The sequence below is a fragment of the Bos grunniens genome, chromosome X (assembly GCF_055505025.1).
Source record: "Bos grunniens cultivar Pamir isolate PY7600 chromosome X, Bosgru_T2T1.0, whole genome shotgun sequence".
Lineage (NCBI taxonomy): Eukaryota > Metazoa > Chordata > Mammalia > Artiodactyla > Bovidae > Bos > Bos grunniens.
In genome coordinates, this window is record NC_141194.1 from 96684447 (window position 1) to 96712334 (window position 27888).

Consider the following 27888-nt stretch of genomic DNA (forward strand, 5'->3'; position numbering starts at 1 on the left):
TCCTACAATTAACATATATTTGTCTTTCTATTAGAAAATAAATAAGCATTTTTAAAGTTTAAAACTTGTACTTCCTTTCAGCTAAGTCATATATGTTGACTTATTTTTATCACTTATTTTTATTTTTTTAGAAACAAAAGTTACTTGCATAAGGTCAAGAGTGACAGAATTTTACTTTTTATACTCTCTCTGTGTCAAGTTATATGACCCTCATTCTTGAGAGTTCTGTAAGCCCAAGCTTGAGACCTCTCATTTTATATTATGTTCAGCTTTTCTCTGTAAAGAAATCCATTGTGTTTATAATTATAAAGTGTTAATGTTTGTATAATCAGTTATACATTCATTTATTCACTCAGCATTCTCTTACTGAGAAACATAGGCATAATAAGAACTCAGTGTGGGGGATAGTTTGGAAGAAGGGAAACTAAAGATGGTAGACCAGTCAGACAAGGAAAGATGCACACCTAAAACAGGTTGGCTAGCATGAGAATGTGAAGGTAGAAAGTCAAAAGTTATCCTGAGAGAGAAAGACAAATATCATATGATATCACTTATATGCAGAATCTAAAAAATGATACAAATTAATTTATTAACAAAACAGAAATAGACTTACAAAGAAAACAAATTTATGGTTACCAAAGGGGAAAGGAGGGAGAAGGATAAATTAGGAGTTTGAGATTAACAGATACAAACATATATATATATATATATATATATATATATAATAGATCAATAACAAGGGCCTATTGTATAGCACAGGGAAATACATTCAATATCTTGTAATAATCTGAAGTGGAAAATAATCTGAAAAAGTATATATATATATACACACACACACATATATATACCTGAAACATTGTACACCTGTTGTATATATGAAGCACTATAAATCAACCATACTTCAAAAAATAAAAATATATCCTGAAAATATAAAGAACAGAATGCCATGACTTTTCATGTGTAGTTACACCTAGTACCAGATAGTGTGCTAATGTTGATTATATGACAGTAAACAAAACACCTTCTCATTTCTCAAATCTCCAACCCAACCTCACTCATTCCCCCTCACTCTCAACTGATGTTCTGGGAAAATATCTGGGGGGAAAAAAAAAACTGGCTTCTTAACATCAGAAGAATTTGTATTTTAGTTTGCTGCTGCTTAGTCACTCAGTCGTGTCCAACTCTTTGCGACCCCGTGGACTGTAGCCCACCAGGCTCCTCTGTCCATGGGGATTCTCCAGGCAAGAGTACTGCAGTGAGTTGCCGTGCCCTCCTCCAGGGGATCTTCCCAACCCAAGGATTGAACCCCCGTCTCTTATGTCTCCCGTATTGACAGGCAGGTTCTTTACCACTAGTGTGACCTGGGAAGCCCCCTACAATAGGGCAGTCACACTGAAATAATCACACTGAATACAGTTGCTGCTCTACCACTTTGGTAGTGAAGGCTGGTATTTAAAAAATAAATACAAATAATTTTTTTAAAAAGATTTAATAGCACTTAGTGCTTCCTGTTAACAGCAATCCAAGGACTAGCTCTATTTGTAGTTTTAAATAAACTAAGAGTGGCAGGAGCAGATGACGGGGAGAAATGGTGAGTCACTCCTTAGATTTGAAAATGTTTTTTGGTCTGAAAATACCATCATCATCAAGAACAGCAAACATCTGTTGAGCACTTAGTACTTGAGAGCATTTCTAAGGTCAGAGGAATGATTTTTAAATGTCACTTCTTAGTGTTGGGAGATTTATCAAAACAAAAAGAACATATCAGCTGGAAATTACTTGAACAGCTTTTTAAAAGACAAATGGGTTATTTAAATCATCCTCCTCATGTGTCTTCTAAGTTCTAAGAAGTCAAGAAAATATTGTTAATGTGGAATACGTATTTTATTTTTCATGCCTTTGACTTAGGATCATGATAGCTGCATTTTTTTTACGTGATAATACATGCTTAATTCATTTTATAATAGTTTTTAGAAACATACAGTACAGCAAATTATAAGGATCACATGTATTTTTTTCAATTTCAAAATTTGTCTCTTGAATCCATACCTTAAAGTTACTTACCAGCCGGAGTGTCTTTTTTTTTTTTTAGATTCATTGAAATGTTTCTTTTTAAATTTTTTAAATTGAAGTATAGTTGATTTACAATGTTGCATTAGTTTCTGCTGTACAGAAAAGTGATTCAGTTATACATATATATACACACACATTCTTTTTATAGCTTTTCCATTATAGGGTGAGCGTCTTGATTGAAATCAGCTGAAAAAGGATGCCCTCTCTTCCCCCACAGGGAGAGAACATCAAGTCCTAGAGAAGTACCAACTTCTTAAAATCTCAGGTACTTAGAGTCTCGCTCTGGAAACCTGTTGCAGAGAGAATCTCAGGGAGAGAGGTTTGAGGCAGAAAAGAAAGAAAGAAAAAAAAAGGCTAGAAGGGAGGTTATGTTCTAAAGAAATGGCTTTTTAAAAGGAAGGACACTTCAGGATGTTCCAAGAAGAGGCTATTCTGAAACTTTGAAGAAGCTGCTGGCCCTTCTTAATTTCAACAGAGTGGTGCGAAAGTAAGTACTAATATTAAACTGAAGTCGTAAGAGAACCTTGAGTAGCTTAGAAGCATCATTCATGAGCATGCTCTGCATGGTGAAGTGGCCCCAAGGATATACGTTACAAGGTAACATGAAAATAGAGTATCTGACTTGTATTTCAGTTTTGCTTCTTTTCTCGGCTCTGTATTTTACTACTGTTTTATTTATTTACTTGGGGCTCATAAAGTGAATGAGAGAGAACTGGCATAACCAAGTCACCAAAAGTTTCAGCAAAAAGAAATATTAGATAGGAGTAGGAATTGGTACAACCTTTTTTTAAAGGGAATTCACATTGAATTTCAAGGCACTTACAAATATTTGTAGCCTTTGACTCAATAATTCCACTTTAAGAAATCTTAAGGAAATAATCAAATGTGCATAAGAAAAACATCATAATAAAAATCACCTGTAATTCCACTACCCAGAGACAATCACTCTAATTACACTCTTATTGGTGTTATTTTCTTCCAAACTGTGTTGTTAGGCTTTTCTTTGAGGCTACCATAACAAATCATCAAAAACATAGAGACTTGAAATAATGCAGACTTATTTTTTACAATTTTGTAGGTCACAAATCAGATACAGGTCTTAGTGGGCTAAAAATCAAGGTGCCTTCAGGGCGGCATTACTTTCTGGAGGCTCTAGGGGAAAATTCATTTTCTTTCTTTTTTTTTATTTTAAATTTATTTATTTTATTTTTAAACTTTACATAATTGTATTAGTTTTGCCAAATATCAAAATGAATCCGCCACAGGTATACATGTGTTCCCCATCCTGAACCCTCCTCCCTCCTCCCTCCCCATACCATCCCTCTGGGTCGTCCCAGTGCACGAGCCCCAAGCATCCAGTATCATGCATCGAACCTGGATGGGCATCTCGTTTCATACATGATATTTTACATGTTTCAATGCCATTCTTCCAAATCTTCCCACCCTCTCCCTCTCCCACAGAGTCCATAAGACTGTTCTATACATCAGTGACTCTTTTGCTGTCTCATACACAGGGTTATTGTTACCATCTTTCTAAATTCCATATATATGTGTTAGTATACTGTATTGGTGTTTTTCCTTCTGGCTTACTTCACTCTGTATAATAGGCTCCAGTTTCATCCACCTCATTAGGACTGATTCAAATGTATTCTTTTTAATTGGAAGCTAGTTACTTTACAATATTGCATTGGTTTTGCCATACATCAACATGAATCCACCACGGGTGCACACGTGTTCCCCATCCTGAACCCCCCTCCCACCTCCCTCCCCGTACCATCCCTCTAGGTCATCCCAGTGCGCCAGCCCCAAGCATCCTGTATCCTGCATCGAACCTGGACTGGCGATTCGTTTCTTATGTGATATTTCCTGGAGGTCACCCACATTCCTTGGCTAAAGTTCTCCTTCCTCCAAAGCCAGCAATGTTATCTCTCTTTGCCTTCCATAGATATAGCTTCCTCTGACCACAGCAGGGAAGGATTCTTTGCTTTGAAAGACCCATGTTATTAGATTGAGCTCATTCAAATAATCCAGGATAATCTCCCCATTTTAAGGCCCTTAAACATAATCACATGTGCAAAGTTCTTTTTACCACGTAAGGGAACATACTCACAGGTTTTGAAAATCAGGGCATGCAAAGGCATCTTTAGGGGCTTCTGTGGTGAATCAGACAGTAAAGAATCACCTGCAAGGTAGGAGACCTGGGTTTGATCCCTGGGTGGGGAAGATACCCTGGAGAAGGGAATGGCAACCCACCCCAGTATTCTTACCTGGAGAATCCCTTGGACAGCAACATGAATTTTGTGACTAACACTTCTAGGAGAGAGAGAGAGATATAGGCATCTTTGGTTGGGGAGGCAGGCATTATTCTATCTACTACATGAATGTTTTCATGTATATTCAAAAATATATATTTTCTAAAAGTAGAAACATAAGTAATTTTATATCATGCTCTCTTTCTATTTGCTTCCCTGGTGGCTCAGAGGTTAAAGCGTCTGCCTGCAATGCAGGAGACCTCAATTCGATCCCCGGGTTAGGAAGCTTCCCCTGGAGAAGGAAATGGCAAACCACTCCAGTATTCTTGCCTGGAGAATCCCATGGATTCTTTTCTATTACACATGTTTCTCTTTTTATTTACACATGTATAATACCAACATCCTAGAAGCCATTTCAGAACACATCATCCCATTTCAGAACACTTTCTAATCACTACCACCAAAGTAACCACTATCTTAATTTATAACAGCATAGATTAGTTTTAACTGTTTTTGTAGTTATACATAATGTATGCATTTGTATGTGGTTTCTTTCTTTCATGTAACATTATATTTATAAGATTCATCTGTATTGTTTCATATAGTTAGTTGTAGGTTGTTATGTCTCTTTATAATATTCAGTTGTGTAAGCATACTACAATTCATTTATCCATTCTCCATTGAGTATTTAGGAAATTTCTATTTGGGGTCTGGTGAGCATATGAACAGGTTTCCCAGGTAACTAAGTGGTAAAGAATCTGTCTGTCAATGCAAGAGACACAGGTTCAATCCCTAGGTTGAGAAGATTCCCCTGGAGTAGAAAATGGCAAGACACTTCAGTATTCTTGCCTGGGAAATCTCATGGACAGAGGAGCCTGGCAGGCTACAGTTTATGGGGCAGCAAAAGTCGACACAACAGAGTATGCTTGAGCACGTGAGCACAGTGTTTTGCTTATTAATCTAAGAGAGGAATTGCTGTATCATAGAGCACACATATAATTTTAGCATAAGTAGATACTATCAAACCATTTTCTGATGTGATTATACCCATTTCACTCCCATTAGCAATGAATGACAGTTTCACTTGCTCTATAGTTTGTCAACACTTTTTTTTTTAATTTGAAGATACTTTATTACACTCAGAGTTTTCCCATTACTTTTAATTGTAAACTCTTACTAGTCAAAAAGAAAATAAATAATAAAAACCTATATCTTCAGGAAACTTTTAACAACATAGTTTTCCTTTATATGCTTGTCAAATTTAAATTATTACAAGTTAGATACATTCAGTCATTACATGATACCAGGAAGATCAACCTTAAAGATATCAATAATGTCTATACTGGTAAGTAAAATAATGATAAAAAATGGTATTTCAATTTTACCTTAAAAAAAAAAAGCAAACAGAGTCCAGTTTGTTAATGATGGGAATACAGACTTATCTTCTTAATCTTGGATAGTAAATATTTGGACTTAAAAAAAATAAATATTCCTGTTCTCTCAAATAGTGGCTGACATTGTCTTGGGAGCAGACTGCCTAAAGAACCAGTCTCTCCTCCCTCAAGAGGGATCCAGGGGTACACCAAGTATAGGATCAGGAGCCCTTTGCAACATTTATCACCAAGCCTATGGAGCTACTAGCCCTGCCTTACTAAATTAAAGAGAACTGAATCTCTTTCTAAGAAGTATCAAGGTGGCATGTGGATGTCACTAGCAAGGCCACGTATGTGTACTACTGATGAAAGCTTTTTCAAATTGCTGAATTTCCCCTTTTCATTATTTTAAAAATTATTGTTCAGCTCTACTGTAAAAAGGGAGAGAGATTGGACAATTTTTATAACACTTCCATCACCAACCCCGCTCACAGTTTTCTTCTAAACTTTGGTTTTTCATTTTATTTGATCTGTTCTTCATGTAATTGGAAAGTTTTGATCTCCTAGATCAGTTCTCCCTACCTTATTACATTTTTTTTCATTCTGGAATAATTTTTAAAGGCCTTTAGGATCTGACTGTGACCACTAAACAGTATCAAGCTCTCCAGTATTATTTCCATATCCCTTACTGTACTCAAAAGGCAGTTACTCAACCCTCACAAAATATATAACTTATCTCTGATATAGAATAAAAATAAAATGGATGTAGTGTAACCATAATAAAGTAACTAAATGGACTGAGCTTTGGTGTTTATAAGAACAAAGTTCTACATGTCATAAGTCTGCTATATCTTTCTATCCCTCATTGTGTGCCTATTTGGTGGAAGAACTCTTTCTATATGGATGCCCTGAACTTAGTGTGTATTGCCTCCAGAAACAAGGCCCACAGACTTTGCCTCTGCCTACTTCTCCAGCTGTATTTTGTTTTACTTCATAGTCTTGTTATACTGAATTGCTTCTACCCTGTCAAATACTCTGTCAGAATACTTGTGATTTTAGACAGAAAACACCTACTCAAACTAGCTCAAGTAATGAGAATATGAACTAAAACTAGAGGTCCAAAGAATGGAAGGCTCTAGATATGATAGAAATCAATTGTCACTCAATTACTACTATGAAATATTTCAATTTATTTCAGTTTTGTGTTAAGCTCTATGTTAAGGCTAGTGTAGCAAGGGAAATAAGGGTTATAAGTTGTTGCTTTTTTTTTTTTTTTAATCACATCCAGCAAGAAAGAGAAAGGAAAATCTCCTTGAAGGATAGACTACATCTTTCCCTTTAAATTGTATTGGGCTGAATAAATAATAGTCACCAAGGAAATGCCACACACTAGTTTAAACTAATCAAAATTCTCCTGATTATCCAGAGATCGATTTGGATATCTGAACAAAATTGAAATCATATTCTGGGTAAGAAAAGATATTGAGGCTGTGAATCGTATCTACCGTGGATGCTGCTCTTTTTGAAATCCCAATCTTTGCACACAGTTTCCTCTGCCTGTGATACTTTTTGCCTCCCTCTTTTCCTAGCTTGACTTCCCTGGTGGCTCAGATGGTAAAGAACCTTCCTGCAATGCAGGAGACCAGGGTTCAATCCCTTGGATCAGGAAGATCCCCTGGAGGAGGGCCTGGCTATCCACTTCAGTATTCTTGCCTGGTAAACTCCATGGAAGGAGGAGCCTGGCGGGTTACATGAGGTTGCAAAGAGTCAGACACAACTGAGCAACTAACACTTTCTTTTATTTAGCTTACTTTTACCGTACTTATCTTTTACTCTCATTTTTTTCCCTTGATTTTTATTGAGGTATAATTGAGATATAGCACTGTATAAGTTTAAAGTACATAGCATCATGATTTGACTTACATATATTGTGAAATGATTACTACAATGTTTAGGTAACATTCATCATCTCATATAGATGTAGAATTTTTTAATAAGAGGTTTTTATTTATTTATTTTTGGCAATACTGGGTCTTCATTGCATGTGTAGGCTTTTCTCTAGTTGTGGAAAGCAGGGACTACTCTCTAGTTGCCGCGCGTGAGCTTCTGTTGCGGTGGCTTCTCTTATTGGGGACCATGGGCTCCAGGGCACACAGGCTGCAGTCGTTTGGGCACATGGACTCAGTAGTTGTGGCTCCTGGGCTCTGGAGCACAGGCTCAATTGTTGTGGTACATGGGCTTATTAGTTGCTCTGCAGCATGTGTGATCTTCCTGGATCAGGGATCGAACCCATGTCTCCTGCATTGGCAGACGGATTCTTTACCATCTGAGCCACTGGGGAAGCCCTCGTATAGATACAAAATTTTTAAAAAGAAAAATAAAGGAATTTTTCTTTTTGCAATGAGAACTCTTAGGATATACTATCTTAAAATTTTTCATATACCCTGTAGCAGTGTTAACTGGAGAAGGAAATGGCAACCCACTCCAGTATTCTTGCCTGGAGAATCCTGTGGACAGAGGAGCCTGGTGGGCTGCTGTCTGTGGTGTCGCACAGAGTCAGACATGACTGAAGCGACTTAGCAGCAGCAGCAGCAGTGTTAACTAGTCATTAGGTTGTACATTACATTGCCAGAATGTATTTATCTTATAACTGGAAGTTTGTACTTTATCACTGCCTTCATCCAATTCCCCTACCCTTTCACCATCCATATTTCTAATAACCTACAAATCTGGTCTCTTTTTCTATGAGTTTGTTTTTTCCTTCTTCCTCTCTTTTTTTAAGAATTTTTTTTTATATTTCACATACAGTATTTTTCACTTAGCATAACGCCCTCAAGTTCCATCCATGCTGTCACAAATGACAGGATTTCTTCATTTTTAAGAGTTGAACAATGTTTCCATTGAATATACATACTACAACTTCTTTATCCATTCATCCATTGAGGAACACTTGTTTCCATGTGTTAGATATTTTAAATAATTCTGTTACCATGATGGTGCAGATATCTTTCCACACAGCACTTTTGTTTCCTTCAGACATATTCCCAGAAATGGACTTGCTGAATCATATGATAGTTCCATTTTTAATTTTTTGAGGAAACTCCATACTATTCTCCATAGGAGCTGAACCAATTTACAATCCCACCAACAGTGCCCAAATGTTCCTTTTACTCCATATCTTTGCCAACACTTGTTATTTCTTGTCTTTTTGATAATAGCCATTCTGACAGATGGCTTCCCTGATAGCTCAGTTGGTAAAGAATCCATGTGAAATGCAGGAGACCCTGGTTCAATTCCTGAGTTTGATCCCCTGGAGAAGGGATAGGCTACCCACTCCAATATTCTTGGGCTTCCCTCATGGCTCAGTTGGTAAACAATCTGCCTGCAATGTGAGAGACCTGGATTCGATCCCTGGGTTGGGAAGATCCCCTGGAGAAGGGAAAGGCTACCCACTCCAATATTCTGGCCTAGAGAACTCCATGGACTGTATAGTCCATGGGGTCACAAAGAGTCGGATGCGACTAAGCAACTTTCACTTTCACTTTCATTCTGACAGATGTGAGGTGATATCTCGTTGAGGTTTTGATTTGCATTTCTCTAATAATTAGGGATATTTATCCTCTTTTCATGTGCCGATTTTTGGTTTTTTGGAAATTGAGTTGTGCAAGTTCTTTATATATTTTGAACATCAACCCTTTAATAGATATATCATTTGCAAATATCTCCTCCCATTCAGTTAGTTGCTTTTCCATTTTGTTTGTCATCTCTGTTGCTGTATAGAAGTTTTTGAGTTTGATATAGTCTCACTATATGTATTTTCTATTTTGTGGCTTTTGCTCATAGGTATCATATCCAAAAAATCATTGCCAAACCCATGTCAAGCAGCTTTTTTCCTATCATTTTTTGGGAGTTTTATGTTTTTTCAGTCTTTCATTTCATATTTAACCTACTTAGAGTTAGTTTTTTTTATTTTATTTTATTTAACTTTACAATATTGTATTGGTTTTGCCATATATCAAAATGAATCTGCCACAGGTATACATGTGTTCCCCATCCTGAACCCTCCACCCTCCTCCCTCCCCATACCATCCCTCTGGGTCGTCCCAGTGTTGTAAGTGGTGTAGGGTAGAGGTTTCATTCTTCTACATGTGAGTGTACTACATGTGAAACTACTATTTATCATCTGTAGTAGTTATTACACTGCACAATGCTCCCTACAAATGAAAACATGGCAAAGGAAAGAAGTAAATTGTATCTCAACTGGGCAACCTGTCTTCACTCTGTCTCTACTCCTGGGACTGGTGATATTTTTAAAGAAAACCTAAATCTGATTATGCTATTATCTTGCTCAAAATCCTTTTATGACATCTTATTGCTCTAAAATTATTTATGTGGTTCAAAATGTTCAGCACACAACTATTCATGACATCACCTCTACCTACCTCTTAAGCCTAATTTTATGTAAGTCAGGCTATTTCTCAAGTTATTTTTTGTGAATATACATTTTTCTGAAAACTCATCTATTCTGTCTAAAATTCTAATTTCCCCTCTGCAGCTGCTTCCATCTTGGTACCTTTGCATTTGTTGTTCTCTTTCCTTGGAATATTCTTCACCTCTACTCTTCTCAGCTCCCCACTTCCCTCTATGCTGAGTCAACTTCAATCCATCTATTAGATATTAGTGTAATTTCTCAGGGAGGTCTGACTTGATCTCTCACTGTCATTTCAATATTATTCATCTCTACTTTCATAGCACCCAGTACTTTATCACTTATTATATGATTATTATATTGAAATAAATTAATTACTTAATATATCTTTCCCCAGTAGGTAGAAAACAGACTCCCTGAGGGCATGGACTTTGCTTATAGTATTCAACATTGTACTTATAATGCTTTCAACAATGTCTGGCATATGGTGGGAAGAATTATTGAATTAATCTTTTGGCTTTATACCTTTTGCAAATGAGTCAGGAACCAAGGCAGAGCTAGGGCTCCTTATGCAGTATATAGTTGGCATTATGCTAGCTTTACTACCTTTCATGAATCAACTTTGTAGACTGGAATCACAATTCACATTTGGTTATAAAGCATATTTGAGTTTATAAAAAAGCATCATCTTTCTGAGTAATTGGACCTTGAGTTTTCTGATATTGACAGGCTCTGACTTTTTCTTTTTTTGACAGGCCATTTGTAAGAAATAAGAGCACAGAGTTTCCTTGTTAGTCTGGGGCAGTTCAAGCATGCTTAAGTCCCTGAGCTTTTTATGAATATGGCTATGACTACAGATCATGGATATAGTCTACTGTAATAGTCCTTGTGTGTGCTTTTAACAGCAAATACACCATTCTAGTTGCACTTATTTGAGTTTATTACTATTTCACTTACATTTTTTTCTATAAGAGAATACATAAAATTATAAGAAGTAGAAAATGTTCTGAATTTTTCCCTCATTAAAACAATGAATTAATGAAAACATTCAATCATGCTTGATTGCCCAGTTAGACTGTGTTATTTTTATTCCATACTCAAAAGCTTTTATTGAGCTGCCTAGCACTTAATCCTCTTTAGGTGAAAGCAGCATAAGATATGGTCTTTGTCTTCAACAAGTTCACCACCTAGAAAAAGTAATCAGGTGCAACTTTCCAAGTAAATACCTTTATACCATACATCCTCATAAGACTATTAGCCATCAATATAGATTGATAAATCTGCTTTTGTATTGTAGTCCAGTAATGTGATTAATGGATACATGTTATAATTTTAAAATGTTAAGTTTGTTTAAGGACAACAGATATAGAAAACCATCTATTCAAAAGCAAGAGAATTCCAGAAAAACATCTACTTCTGTTTCACTGTCTATGCTAAAGCCTTTGACTTTGCTGTGTGGATCACAACAAACTCAAAAATTCTTAAAGAGATGGGAATACCAGACTACCTTACCTGCCTCCTGTGAAGCCTGTATGCAGGTCAAGATGCAGCAGTTAGAACTGGACATGGAACAATGAACTGATTCCAAATTGGGAAAGGAGTATGTCAAGGCTGTATATTGTCACCCTGCTTATTTAACTTATATGCAGAGTACATCATAAGAAATGCCAGGCTGAATGAAGCACAAGCTGGAATCAAGATTTCCAGGAGAAATATCAATAACCTCAGATATGCAGATGACACCACACTTATGGCAGAAAGTGAAGAAGAGCTGAAGAGTCTCTTGATGAAAGTAAAAGAGGAGAATGAAAAAGTTGGCTTAAAACTCAACATCCAGAAAACTAAGAATATGGCATCCAGTCCCATCACTTCATGGCAAATAGATGGGAAACAATGGAAACAGTGAGAGACTATTTTCTTGGGTTCCAAAATCACTACAGATGGTGACTGCAGCCATGAAATTAAAAGACACTTGCTCCTTGGAAGAAAATGTATGAAAAACCTAGACAGCATATTCAAGAGCAGAGATATTACTTTACCAACAAAGGCCCATCTAGTCAAAGCTATGGTTTTTCCAGTAGTCATGTATGGCTGTGAGAGTTGGACCCTTAAGAAGTCTGAGCACAGAAGAATTGATGCTTTTGAACTATGATGTTGGAGAAGACTCGTGAGAGTCCTTGGACTTCAAGGAGATCAAGGTAGTCAATCCTAAAGGAAATCAACCCTGAATATTCATTGGAAGGACTGTTCTGAAACTGAAGCTCCAGTACTTTGGCCACCTGATGCAAAGAGCCAACTCATTGGAAAAGACCCTGATGCTGGGAAAGATTGAGGGCAGGAGGAGAAGGGGATGACAGAAGATGAGATGGTTGGATAGCATCTCCGACTCGATGGACATGAGTTTGAGCAAGCTCCGCGAGATGGTGAAGGACAGGAAAGTCTGGAGTGCTGCAGTCCATGGGTTTGCAAACAGTTGGACATGACTGAGTGACTGAACAACAACAATAGCATAAAACAGAAGATAAAGCAGCAAGAACCTGCATGGATGCAAAGACTTCCCATTTATCTCAGTTTTTCATAGTGACTTACAACTGTTGATGGCAATATGGTATGAGGAATCTAACAAGTGTGAGCCACTCATCTTTGTTCTGTGTGTCTGTGAACTCCTGTCCCACCCACACCCTCTTCCCTTAATTGTTATAGAAACTATGGTCACTGGTCTGCATGCTCCCCAAGTGCAAGTAAAAGGGGCAAAAAAAAAAGCCTGTTGTATTTCTATTGTTTAGAGGTAAGGGTGGAGAAGGCAATGGCAACCCACTCCAGTGTTCTTGCCTGGAGAATCCCAGGGACAGGGGAGCCTGGTGGGCTGCCATCTCTGGGGTCACACAGAGTGACACAGCTGAAGTGTCACACAGACATGACTGAAGTGACTTAGCAGCAGCAGCAACAGAGGTAAGGGTAGTCAATTTCAAGTCAGTTTCCACACATATAGCAACTCTCACAAGGCCTAAAGACAAGGTCTGCTGTATGTTGTTCAAGTCAGAGGATGGCTTTTTTTTTTCCTATAAAGGAACACATAGTAAATATTTTTAGCTTGTAGGCCATACATCAGTAAATGTGGTTGTGCTTAAATAAAACTTTATTTACAAAAGGAGGTGGTGGCTGGATTTGGTCCATTGGTCATATTTTGAGGACCCCATGACTCTAGTCCTGGAAGTGTCATTCAGTTGTAGCACACAGCCTATGAGGCCATACTGTACAGTCCTTCACGACCCCAAGACATATTCTAGGAACAATAATTTCTGAAACTGTTGAGCTATCCTCACCTTCTTTGCAAAACTGCATAAAATCTACATAGGCCCCCAATTCTATAATGTAGTTTGCATGGGTCAGGAAATTCAGTTTAAGATGAGAACTGAGTCAACTAATAATTGAAAAGAGTGTCAAGAATACTTAACAGAGGCACAAAATTGTCTCTTCAATAAGCAACTTTAAGAAAATTTAAGACTAAAACAAAGCTTTTTTGCTTATATGTAAATTACTTCATGGCAAATAGATGGGGAAACAGTGACAGACTTTATTTTGGGGGGCTCCAAAATCACTGCTGATGGTGACTGCAGCCATGAAATTAAAAGACACTTACTCCTTGGATGAAAAGCTATGACCAACCTAGACAGCGTATTAAAAAGACATAGACATTACCTTGCCAACAAAGGTCCATCTAGTCAAGGCAATGGTTTTTCCAGTCATGTATGGATGTGAGAGTTGGACAGAAAGCTGAGCACCAAAGAATTGATGCTTTTGAACTATGGTGTTGGAGAAGACCCTTGAGAGTTCCTTGGACAGCAACAAGGTCCACCCAGGCCATCCTAAAGGAGATCAGTCCTGAATATTTATTGGAAGGACTAATACTGAAGCTGAAACTCCAATACTTTGGTGACCTGATGCGAAGAACTGACTCATCGGAAAAGAGCCTGATGCTGGGAAAGATTGAAGGTGGGAGGAGAAGGGGTCGACAGAGGATGAAATGGTTGGATGGCATCACCAACTCAATGGACATAAGTTTGAGTAAACTCCAGGGGTTAGTGATGGACAGGGAAGCCTGGCATGGTGCAGTCCATGGGGTCACAAAGAGTCGGACATGACTAAGCGACTGAACTGAACTGAACTGATCTTAACTGGCAGACTCTACTCCATATCGTCTTCATTCCAAAACTCAAGCTGACAGAAATTGTGATCTAGAGTGTTACCTATTGCTGGGACATTCACTTGGGTTTACTTACGTCAGATAGAACACTACCTCCTAGAGCTTCCACCTAGAAGCTCTTCCACACATTACTCTCTTATCAAGGAGAAATGTAGTCCTATAACATGATTGAAAAGAGGAGAATGAAATTATTGTGATCAAAAGACAATCTACAGAATGAGAAAAAAAAACTGCAAATCATGTATCTGTTGAGTCTAGTATGCAGGAGATATATATATATATATATATATATATATAAAACTCTTAAAACTCAACAATAAAAGAGACTACCCAGTTCAAAAATGGGCTAAGGACTTTAGTAGACATATTTACAAAGAAGATATACAAATAGCCAACAAAAACATGAAAAGATACTCAATATCATTAGTCACCAGGGAATGCAAAACAAGCCACAATGAGTTACTTTTTCACACCCACTAAGATAGCTAAAGGGCTTCCTGCATAGCTCAGCTGGTAAAGAATCTGCCTGCAATGCAGGAGACTTGGGTTCAGTCCCTGGGTCTGGAAGATCCCCTGGAGAAGGACATGGCAACCCACTCCAACATTCTTGCCTAGAGAATCCCATGGACAGAGGAGCTGGCAGGCTACAGTCAATGGGGTTGCAAGAGTCAGACACAACTTAGTGACTAAACCACCACCAAGATAGCTAAAAAAAAAATTATTGGAAAATAACTAGTGTTGGTGGGGATTTGGAAAAATTGGAACCCTCATACACTCCAGGTGGGAACATAAAGTGACTTAACTACTGTTGTTCCTCAACAAGTTAAATATAGGATTACCACATCAACCAGAAATTTCACTCTTGGGTTTCATATTCCAAAGAATTTAAAACAGATATTCAAATACTATACACACAAATTCACAGCAGCACTGTTCACAATAGCCCAAATATCCATCAGATGATGGGTAAACAAGTTCTGGTAAATATATATAATGAAATATTATTTAGCCATAAAAAAGGAATAAAGAACTGATACATGATGCAACATGGATGAACCTTGAAAACATGCTAAGTGAAATAAGCCAGACACAAAAGGTCACCTATTGTGTTATTCCATTTATATGTATTATTCCATTTTTATGAAATATCCAGAATAAATAAATTCATAAGAGATAGAAAGCAGATTGATTGTTGTCAGAAGCTTGGGGGATGAGAGTGGAGAATAATGACTTAATTGGTAAAGGGTTTCCTTTTGAGGTGATGAAAATTTTTTCAAACTAGGTAGAGGTCATGGTTGCACAACACTGAAATGTACTAAATGCCACTGAATTATTCACTTTAAATGATTAATTTTGTGTTACATGAATTCCCCCTCAATAAAAAAAAAGTACAAGAACTAATGACTACCACACCTCTTTCTAAAAATCTGTCATGAGGAAGCTTGTAGGACATTTTTGAAATATTTATTTAAGGTACAAAAATACATTTTAGAATATAATATGATTCTTTAGGAATTGCCTTCTTTTAACTATAATCTCCATCTTCCTTTGTAGTGCTATGACAATATCGGATATTTTCCTACATACTTATATATTTTAACTTTCTCTCCACAAAGGTCATAATCAGCAAGAAACTCTGACAAAGATCCACTCCCTGATGATCATTAGGTTTTCCCTTTTCCTTTTGTATAGAGATAAGGCATGGCTGCCATCTGAATATTTAAGAGCCAAAGTTAGCGAGTATTTGTTATAATTGTTCAAGAGGAGCCAGCTTTTAGTAGGGGTCAAAATGATCAGAATCTTCAGATCTGGCTCAAAGTGCTTATTCTGTGTTTTTTAATGACATATTGGCCAGCCCTGAAAAGAATCCATCAAAGTGGCTAAGAAATAAAGAAGGTTAGGTATGCTTACTAAGGAAAGGAGAACAGGCACCATTACCATTTCAGGCTGCAGAGTTCATGCTATTCAGACCTTAATAGGCTTGCTGATTAAGAGCATATTGATAAAAATCTGATCGCTCAAGGTCACTCAGGATTGTACTTTCTGCCCAGAGATGGTTTCATGGTGTGGTCAAGTGATGAAATTCAAATTTTTTTATTTGCAAAATAAAATGAAAGATATTTAAATTGTTAGAGCAGGTCAAAATAATTTGTCTAATGGTTCCCCAAACAGTCACTGTCCTTTGTAATCTAAGTTGACACTGCTGACAATGGTGTTTTCTATGTCAGACTTCTCTACCTCAGCAAGCAATACACAAAGAATCACTCCAGTGGTATGGCCCTTTCATCTCTGACTAGCCTCATGAAAAGAGTTATGGATGTTCGAGAGCAACTGGGTCCAAGAAAGGTGTAGATAAAGCAATAGGTGGTAATTTCGCTTTGGCACAGAACACTAAAGGCATGAAGACATGGAAACAGGCTATGATATCAGAAAAGGGGAGGAAGTAAAAAGAGACAGAAAGGCTTGTCTGAAGAAATTTTTTGAAATTTTGAAAATTTTAAAATGAGGTTAAAATTTGTGTTTCCACTTCTTATTGGCTATATCACCTTTGTCACTTACTTTACCTTTTGGTGCCTCAGTTTCTTCATCTTTAAAATAGAGAAAATAGTACCCACCTCATTGGGTTGCCATGAGGAAGTAATGAAGTCAGTTCACATGAAATGCTTACAACAATTATTCTCAATCTTTTGCGGGCATCACAATCACCTGGAGGGACTTGCTAAAACAGAGTGCTGGTTCCCATCCCCTGACTTTCAGATTCAGTTGCTCTGGGATGGGGCCAGAGACAGCACCCTTCTAACAAGTTTCCAAATGATTCTGAATCCTCTGGTCTGGGGAACCACATTTTGCAAACCACTGTATTAGAATGATGCTTGACATGTGGTATGTTAGGAATTACTGTTTTATAAAATTACAATTTATTAAGCATTTACTGCTTGTCCAGTACTGTGGAGAGTATGTGTATTGCCTCACTTAGACATTACAACAGCAATCTGAGAAGATGCTCTGACCAGCAAATGATCGAGAGGAAGAATGAACACCCAAAGTAGTTGGGGAAATTGACCGAGACCTCACAGCTTATAAATGGAAGAGATGCAGATTAACTCAGACTGACTCTAGAGATTATATAGCTGATGGCACCAGTCTGGTAGTGCCTTCCATCTCAGTAGGGCCTTGACCTTGCCCAGGTACTTTTGTGGTGGTCTGTTTGATAGCACCAAGGAAACATTCTCCTTGCTAAGCTGCACTAGACCTTTCGAAATGTCTGTTTATTCTTCTCTATCAACCCCCACCCTTTATCTTCTTCATCTGTTAATCCCAATCAAGGAGCATTTTCCAAGTCATCACAGTCTATATCTAGAATGCCCCCCAATACAAATGTATCCTATTTTCTATTTTTCATCAATACATAGCTCAGATGTCATCTTTAGAATCTGTTTCCTAATCATTTCTTTCCTTCTCTCTCCCCTCCCCATCTCTGTCTTTCTCCTCTCCACCTTGCTCTTTTTTTCTCTCTCTCCATCCCTCTCTCTCAACCTAAGAGTTGATTGTAGTCTTCTCTGAGGATGTAGTATAGTGAATAAGAGTACAGGACTGGATTTGAATTCTAAGCCTACCTCTGCTCCTTACTAGCTGTCTGACCTTGAGCAAGTTACTTAACCTCTCTGGGCTTTAGTCTCCTCATCTCTAAAATGCTGATACTAAGTGCTTACCTTTGGATTGTTGAGGACTGAATTAGCTTATTTGTGTAAAATACCTAATACAATTTAGAGGATATATACTCTGATATGGGCTTCCCAGGTTGAGCAATGATAAAGAATCCACCTGCCAATGAAGGAGACTCGGGTTCCAACCCCGGCTTGGAAAGATCCCCTGGAGAAGGAAATTGCAACCCACTCCAGTATTCTTGCCTGAAGAATTCCATGGACAGAGGAGCCTGGTGGGCTACAGTCCATGGGGTGGCAAAGAGTCAGACACAACAGCACACACCATGCATTCACTGTGATATACAGAAAATACTCAGTAGTAGGTATGATACTCTTCATACTATCTTTACATTGTTGTTTAGTCACTAAGTCGTGTCTGACTCTTTGCCACCCCATGGACTGTCACCTTCCAGGATCCTCTGTCCATGGGATTTCCCAGGCAGGAATACTGGAATGGTTTGGTTATTTCCTTCTCTAGGGGATCTTCCCAACCCAGGGATTCAACCCATGTCATGCACTGAAGGCAGATTCTTTACCACTGAGCTACCAGGGAAGCCTATCTTTATAATATAGTCCATACCTAAAGTTTATCACACTGTATTATAAACCTCCTGTTTCTGTATTCATGCCCTTTACTGGGCTAGGAGCTCCCTGAGAAGCTTTTTTGCCTCTGCAGTCTCTACACCAATCGTACTCAAAGTGTGGTCTCTGCTTGTAACCCACTGCTTAGGTTTGTGGCCTAGGTCATGAGCCTGAGTTCACTGCTCACTGGGACCCCATTTCTTTGACTCCAGGCCGTATACTTCCATCAGCTCTCTAAGCACAGTGTAATTCTCTAGGGATGCTGTAAAGGGGAAGGTTTGGTTTATTTTTTTCTCCTTTTTTTAATTTTTAATATTTAATTTTTTAACACAAAAAAACGTTTTGTATTGGGATATAGCCAATTAACAATGTTGTGATAGTTTCTGGTGATCAGTGAAGGGACTCACCCATACATATACATATATCCCCAGGGCTTGTGAAAACACAGATTGCTGGGCCCCTCTCCTGGATTTTGCTTTTTAACTAGTGAGTCTCACAGTGTGGTCCTTGAATCAGCAGCATCAGCATCACCTGGGAACTTGGTAGATCAGAAACTCCAGGAGAGGGGCCCAGCAATCTGTGTTTTCACAAGCCCTGGGCTGAAGTGTGAGGACTGTTCTCCCCTGCCCAGCTTAAAAAATGTGTGATTTCTTAAGGGTCTACACTTTATTTGCTTTCTTTTTTATTTACAAAGCATAGTATCTTTGAGATTTTTCCAGGGACATATTCTACTAACATCCCAGTGAACTAGACGTTACTGGACTTGGAATTCACATCAAGGTTATGAGGAGAAAAAAATATAGATCTCAATATTGTGTGTAATATTCTTAAAATCACTGAGCATCGGGCAAGCTGAAATTTTCTAAATCTATGCCATTCCTAAGAGGAAAATATAATTTTTAACCATCCTTATCACAATTAATAAAGCATCAAAAGACTTAAGGAAAATAAGCCTCTCTTGACAACAACAATAACAACAACAAAATGCCTTCTTTTATGCTAAGCTAAGACAATTTCCCATTGATTTCAAGATATCTCTTAATCACTTATTTAACTCCTCTATTGAATTGCTCTGCCTATTTATGCATACACACAATTACTGACAACTGTAGAGAATTTTAACTCCTTGAGAGGTTTCCAGAGGCAAATCCTTAGTGGAAGAACAAAAGTGGCAACTTTATCAAAATGCTGTAGACTTCATTTCCACACCGCAGTGTATTCAGGACTCTTGATAGCTCCTCAAAATCATTACCACATGCTTTGTTTGCATAGATCTAAACAAGAGTCTGGGTTGGTGAGGCAACAAAAGCTTACTTTAGGGGATACTTCAGAGAATACTGAATAGGGAGTTAGGACACTGGATTGTACCCCAGGCCCCCTGCACACTAGCTGTGCGACCTTGAGCAAATCACCCCTCCTCTCCGCTGCATTTCCCCATCTATAAAATACAGAGGCTTGGACCATGTGACGTTAAGTTTCCAGATGCGCTGAAGGTCAAGATTTAGAATTAAAATGATAGTAAAAAACAAAAACAAAAGAACCCTAAGCTCACCTTCTTGTAGATGCAACTGTAGGAACCAAACTCCATACAGGATTTGCTAAGGGCTGTGTCGAAGCCACTGAAGACAACATAGTCATCATCAGACTGATGAAACTGGATGCTTGCCAAGCTTAGCCTACTTCTTGATTGCAGGTTGAATAAACACCAGACCCAAGGAAGGTGGCTCAGTGGTAAAAGAATCTGCCTGCCAATGCAGGAGATGCAGGTTTGATCCCTGAGTCAGGAAGATCCCCTGGAGGAGGGAATACCAACCCATTCAGTTATTCTTGCCTGGAGAATCCCATGAACAGAGGAGCCGGGCGGGTTACAGTTCATGGGGTCATAAAAGAGTCAGACATGACTTAGCAAGTAAACAAGGGCCTCCTATATTCATTCTTCTCTTAAGGACCATTCAGACTCATGCTTTTTAATTTCTAACCCCCTTCCAAGAAATGCTGATCCCCTCTTTGTGTCTAGCACTCTTGGACATCTCTTTTTGGTGTTAGTAACTGTGTCTCCAGAGTTGCAAAGGTAGCATGACTCCTCCGTGGGTTCATCTGGAGTTCTGTAGGGCTTCCTAAGTGCGGGGAGCTGCCCGTGAGAACGGGGTCCTTTGTCCAAAGGACACAGCTCTGGGAGCTGCCTCAGTCCTTGAGGGTTTGCTTGCAAACATAGCTCTCTGTCCCGCCACCCCAGAGATTAGGCGCTTATTTACTGCAAACACCTGGAGTTCTGTGCAAACTTCTCACGCACAAGAAAATGTTATCTGGTGTAAGAAATAATAACAGGGTGCCATTCCCATGCTCTCAAGATTTCCTGTGACTGTTTGTAAGATGTATAGATCAACCAAGAAAAAATGTCAACTGTCTTGTCTTTCTCACACTTTTCTGTATAAATATAAGATGCTGAATAAAGTTGGTGTCAGACTGCGTCCCTTCGTGGAGACGTGTCTGAACCTCTCGACCCCATCTTTGTTGTAGTCTCTTGCTTTAGTTTCTTTTCTCAGCCCCGCCGTGCACGTTCTCGGGACCTGATTGACTTTGCCGGCTGGCATTGGCACTAAGGCAGCTCTAGGCTTGGTGTCCCAACTCTCTCTTCTCTTAACTCTTAGGCCATTCTGCTTTAGAGGATGCTGCCATCTCAAAGGAGCTTCCCAGGTGGAGCTAGAGGTAAAGAACCTGCCTGCCAGTGCAGGACACATAAGAGATGCCAGTTTGATCCCTGGGTCAGGAAGACTCCCTGGAGGAAGGCATGGCAAACTTCTCCTGTATTCTTACCTGGAGAATCCCATGGACAGAGGAGGTTGGAGGGCTACAGTCCATGGGGTCGCAAAGAGTCAGACACTATGGAAGGAACTTAGTGTGCACACACGCCCTCTCAAAGGCTTTGTGATGTAGGAACATACTTTAGAGCCTCTTAGGTGTCAAAGAATGATCCAGAAAATATCTTTGACTGTGGAAAACTTGTAGATCATTGAGTATGTAAAGGGAAGTCTTATAATCTTAAGTCCGTCAGTCACTTCATTCGCTTAGTCATGTCCGACTCTTTGTAACCCCATGGACTGCAGCATGTCAGGCTTCCCTGTCCATCACCAACTCCCAGAGCCTACTCAAACACATGTCCATTGGGTTCATGTTGTCATCCAGCTATCTCATTCTCTGTTGTCCCCTTCTCCTACCACCTTCAATATTTCCCAACATCGGGGTCTTTTCCAATGAGTCAGTTCTTCGCATCAGGTGGCCAAAGTATTGGAGTTTCAGCTTCAACATCAGTTCTTCCAATGAATATTCAGGACTGATTTCCTTTAGGATGGACTGGTTGCATCTCCTTGCAGTCCAAGGGAATCTCAAGAGTCTCCTTCAACACAACAGTTCAAAGCATCAATTCTTTGGCGCTCAGCTTTCTTTATAGTCCAACTCTCACATCCATACATGACTACTGGAAAAACCATAGCTTTGACTGTATGTATCTTTGTTGGCAAAGTAATGTCTCTGCTTTTTAATATGCTTTCTAGGTTGGTCATAGCTTTTCTTCCAAGGAGGAAGTGTCTTTCAAATTCATGGCTGCAATCACCATCTGTGGTGATTTTGGAGCCCCTCAAAATAAAGTCCCTCACTGTTTCCATTGTTTCCCCATCTATTTGCCATGAAGTGATGGGACTGCATGTCATGATCTTAGTTTTCCGAATGTTGAGTTTTAAGCCAACTTTTTCACTCTCCTCTTTCACTTTCATCAAGAGGCTCTTTAGTTCTTCACTTTCTGCCATAAGGGTGGTGTCATCTGCTTATCTGAGGTTATTGATATTTCTCCCAGCAACCTTGATTTCAGCTTGTGTTTCATCCAGCCCAGCATTTCGTATGATGTACTCTGCATATAAGTTAAATAAGCAGGGTGACAATATGCATATTAACCTAATTGTTTTCATGGTGATAAGTTTTTCTTCATTCTTAATTCTTCATTTCTTCATTCTTAATAAGTTTTTCAGAAACAGTGACCAAAGTAAGGGAGAGCTTCTGATTCACTCCCAAGAAAGGTAGTGATATATCAGCCCACTCTCCACAAAAGCCAGCCTTTAAAAGCTTTGTATTTGGTAGTGCTGACAAAGCTATGCTAAAGACATGTCAAAAATTACAATGTGCTGCAAAGTTAATTGGCTCATTCTAAAGAATTTTCTATTGCTGCCTGAACTTCTAAATGGTTGTTTGGGTCCACAGTTATAAGCGTGATGGCCTCCTGATTTTGCCTGCCTGATTTTGGATCATTACCCTTATTTTACTGTTGGTTTTCATATTTCAATTCTGAAGAGTTAAGCAGCTTCAAGACGAACATAAGCATCTGAGTGCCCCGGGATCTGGCAGTTAGACAAACAAATACAGTCTAAGCAGATGCTTGAACAGCCAGGGGAGGCCTTAGGCAGAACAGAGTACTCAGACTACAGGAGATGCTGGCAGAGCCCAGAGACCATCATTTCCTAGCTTGTAAACTTCCTAATCCCCCAACATTATGCCTCCAGCTTGGGGAGTTTTATTTCAGGTCTCAAAGTACCTTCCAGTAGCTTTGCCTCACTCCTCCCAAACCTCTGCCTGAAATGCTCCATCCCGCAGAGACTAAGGCCAAGAAAACCCCATGGGGAAGCACAAGCTCAAAGCAACAGAAGTGAAATCCCCAAAGTTCTAAAAACACTTCCATGAATTTTAAAAGAAGAGTTAACATTTGTAGAGCACTTCTGATTTGCCAGACAATGTGCCAAGTGCTTTACTGGAATTATTTAATTTAATCCCCCACAATAGTCAAGGAGGGGAGACAGTATGATTTCCTTGCAGGGTAGCAACAGGGAAAAACTCAGGCTGAGGGAAGTTAAGAGTCTTGCCTAAGGTCCCAGAGGTAATAAGGGATGGAACTAGAATTTGGAGGCAAACAGCCTGACAAGGGGGCCCAGGTTCCTAACCTCTACATTATGCTGGGTGTAGTGGGGGAGAGGGGAGAAGCAGGCTTCCCAGGTGGCTCAGCAGTAAAGAATCCGCCTGCAATGCAGGAGCCACAGGAGACGTGGGTTCAGTCCCTGGGTAGGGAAGCTCCCCTGGAGGAGGGCATGGCAACCCACTCCAGGATTCTTGCCTGGAGAATCCCATGGAGAGAGGAACCTGGCGAGCTTATAGTCCATAGGGTTGCACAAAGTTGGACACAGCTGAAGAGACTTGGCATGCACACAAGCAGTGTGGGCGGTGGGTGGCCTTGAGGGACAACTCATGCAGGATTGCTACTGCTGAAGACAGCCCCAGGCGTGCTGTGTTGCAGGTCAGTTGCGTGCACACAGCAATTGTGCAGGACACTCAAGCCCAGGGCCATGGCCCTGCCGTCCATTGCCCAAATGTCTGTCACTGTCTCTAGAGCATAGCTTTGCCAGGAGAAGTGATTCTGCCAGGTGCAACTCTGCAGATAAAAACCACTGCAGTCAAAAATTGGCCTGACAGGACACCAGGTGGCAAGAAATAAGGAAGGGAACAGCAAAGGCCTGGATGATTTGATGGGAGCCTGAGAGTCCTTGGAGGCAGAGAATAAATAGCTTCTACAGATTGTTTGCCAAATACACCTAGTGAATGTCTCATTTAAAAAAAAAAAATCCAGCCAAGACACTGAGCAGGTGAATAAGTGGTTGCTAGCAGGTGCACAAAACTGTAAAAAAAAAAAAAAAAAAAATTCCTGCAGTCACATCCTTGATGGCTGTTCTTGCTGATTCTAGCCTGGCATGCCAAGATTGCTTTAGCACCTGTCCTTTGAAACACCATTATCTTCCTCAGAGGAGTCCAGAGACTCTGCAGTCAGGGAGAGTTCCGCAGGTCAACCAAGCTATTCTCCTGGACAAGAAAGTGATGCAAACAGGAAAGCCTTCTGGAGTCTTGATGAAAATGCACCAGGAGGGAGGAGTGTGTCAAACAGGAAAATAATGCTGCAGAGAATCCAAGGTGGTAGTGGGTCCTCAAGAAGCCCCCTGTCTTTTCCTCATGTTCCCTGTAACACATTGAACTTTGTCCCACAGGCATTAAAATCCACTTTACTTAGGAGCACATGCCTTAGTAGTCAGTGGCATGATGCATCTGCATTTTTATCATCCAAGTTGATCCTGTTCTGACCTCCTGGAGTATTTCCCCACCATGACTCTGCCCCACACTTTTCAGTTGTTACGTCTGGAGAACTTGGGTACCAAAGCTCGAGTCTCAGATGATCCTTGGATGCCTTGGATGCTATGCTCCATTCATTCACATGTTGAGGGCTCACTCTGGGCCAGGCTCTATAGGAAAGCATCATCGTGGCTATGAGGGGGAAAAAAAAAAAGAAGGCCCTTAGACGCAGCCTCAAAGAGAAGAGAGAGCTGTAAAGAAATGTTTCCCAAATTTGAATTTTCCCCAGCCTTGGGAACTACAAGTACAGATGAGGCCACTTAATGGCAATGACCTGGTTCTCCGCAGCCTTTGCCCTCTTGCTGATGTAGGAACTGCAGGCTCTGTGCCAATAATGTTAATCGTTTTCAGCAAAAAGGCACTTGTAAGTTTTTACTTATAGACCAGGCCCTGTTCTCCGTGGGGTTAGACAGGAGCTACATGGAGAGCTGAACCAGGTGCTTACTCCAAGTGGCACACAGTAGATGACGGGACACAGATTCAGCTCTATTTGATTTCAGGACCTGAATTCAGGACCTGTCTCCATACACTTAAGATCTTGTTTTACTTGTTTGCGAAGGTGAACCTTCCAGTGGAATTTTTTTTGTCCTTCCATCTACACATTCCAAATTTGAGTTAGGAATGTGGGCATAAGGGACACTGGAGAAGGCAATTAAAAAAAAAAAAAAAAAGAAAGAAAGAAAAAGATGAAAGCCCCATGCCCCTATAAAGCTAAGTTTACAGTCTCTCTCGGCTGTGGAAACTGAGAATTGGGCTTTTGACAGAGCATTTCCCGCAGTCTGAGGGTAGAGAGTTTCCAGAATTTGAAAGCAGAAACACTAGACTGACAAGGCAAGCTACAAGCTACTGAGTACAGAGTCCTCAACAGCCTGTTCTCCATCTTTATTTTTAGATTCTTTTGTGTATAGTAGTGGTAGCTAAGGCAGCCTGCAATCAATTCTTGGAATATGTTCTGCCCTATTTTCCTCCCCTAAGACTATGCTTTCAAATTCACCTAATTACTTCTCTGTGCAGCATCAAATTATGGTGGCTTCAAAATGGAGATGACCCAGTGAGTTTATTCTATAACATGCCTCACCGTGGCAAAGATGTGTTTACTACATAAATAACAATTCTAGAGGACAGCAAGTGTTTTTGTTTGGTTTTATTTTGTTTTGTTTTATAAAGACAGAATGTAAGATTATTCTGGGTTTTAAACCTTGAATGCCATCTTTTTTTTTTTTTTTTTTTAAGAGACCAAGTCTGATTTTTAGGGAAATTGCATTAATTATTGCTGTAATGATTCTTTTTTTCCATGGAAATCATTGATATATTAATCAACATTTGTCCTACTTATCCAGGAGTTAAGCAGGAACACAGCAATGCATGGGTTAAAATGAGAACAAGACAAATGCAAGTGTAGGAAAAGAAAGTTTGTTGATCTTTTATCCTTTGACTTATGTCTATTGGAAAACCAAAATGTTATTTCTCTTTGGGTCCTTCTTGATTGCCCTTTTATTTTTTTTCTGCTAAAGTGTGGCTCTCAAACAAGATGACCATCTCTTAATTATCAGATGTTATTTCTACTCCACACTTGGAAATGAATCTACAAATAAAAATATTTTTTGTTACTTTTTTGTTTTTGTTAACCACAGACATTTTCTGGAAGGGCTCTATATACCTGTTTCATGAGGGAGTGGAATCAGTTGCTCTGAGATTTCTTTGAGTCATAACGTGGAATCAGGCTTTAGTACCCATTTTAGTTAAACCCCACTTAACTTTACACTGCAAAGAGCATGGTGAATAGTCTGTAGGGGTCCCCAGAAGAAAGGAGTCAACATTCAAGAAGAGTTTGCTCATTTCATTTTTCATTTATCTAACATTTCATCCTGGGGAAAACCTGTAATCTATTCATACCAAAATAGAGGATAGCAAAAGAGTTATGTTGAATTAAATCCATTTAAGATCATGGGGCTCCACTGCGACCAAAGAGAATTGGACTCAGGAGAAAGAAGGTAGTGTTCAGTAGACCACATTCATTTGTGCAGCCCTCTCTTATCCCAGCATCGCAGGGCCTGGCAACCTTTGCCATATCATGCCTCTTTCACTAAGATGCCAAAGTTTCCCATCCCTGACAAAAATGACACAGGGGATAGTATGACACTAGGGATTCTTATGGGCTTCCCAGGTGGTGCTAGTGGTAAAGAACCCGCTTGCCAATGCAGGAGATATGAAATGTGGGTTGGATCCCTGGGTTGGGAAGATTCCCCTGAAGGAGGGTATGACAACCCACTCAAGTATTCTTGCCTAGAGAATCCCATGGACAGAGGAGCCTGGCAGGCTATAGTCCACAGGGTCACAAAGAATCAGATACAACTGAAGCAATTTAGCATGCATGCAGAGGTTCTTATATAGATTAAGAATTTTTACCAGATCAGTTCGAACCATGGGACAGCATTGTCCTACAAATAGAGACCTGAGTTCTAGGGTAAGATTTGTTCATCTCTAACCTGGGTATTTATGAGCCTCAGCCTCCTCATCCTTAAAATGAGAAGGTTGGAAAAAGATTATCTCTGCAGTAGCTTTCAATTCCAGCATTCTCTAATCTTTTCCTTCTCCTCCTCTTCCTCTCTTGGTTTAAAGCAAACCACTGAGCCAGGGACTGGCTGATTCAGTGCCCTTGTCAAAGGACCTCTGGGATATGTGAGGCACTGGGGCTCTGCACACATGACCTGAGCGTATTCATGGCCAGATCCATCTTCATTTCCTAAGCAATGAACCACTATCCTCACCCAAACTCTATGTAAGTATATTCAATATCTATCCTCTGGGATCCAGGGCTATAAGCCACATTAGGTCACTCTACTATTTTGGTTTATGATCTCTTCTGATTTTTTTTTTGGCTAGTTAATGGTGTTGGTTGGAGGCTTCCCCAGCGATCCATCAGTAAAAGAATTTGCCTGCAGTGCAGGAGACACAGGACACACGGGTTCAGTCTCTGGGTCGGGAAGATCCCCTGGAGGAGGTAATGACTACCCACTCCAGTATTCTTGCCTGGAGAGTC

The 27888-nt window shown here is 39.6% G+C and overlaps 1 long non-coding RNA gene across 1 annotated transcript; it reads left to right on the plus strand.

Annotated features, from left to right (window-relative positions):
* Positions 1–2163: 2163 nt before the first annotated feature.
* On the plus strand, positions 2164–27851 carry LOC147340944 (uncharacterized). The gene is made up of 3 exons (XR_015159415.1): positions 2164–2560; positions 27468–27627; positions 27732–27851. It is a non-coding gene; the product is annotated as an uncharacterized LOC147340944 (long non-coding RNA).
* Positions 27852–27888: the final 37 nt, after the last annotated feature.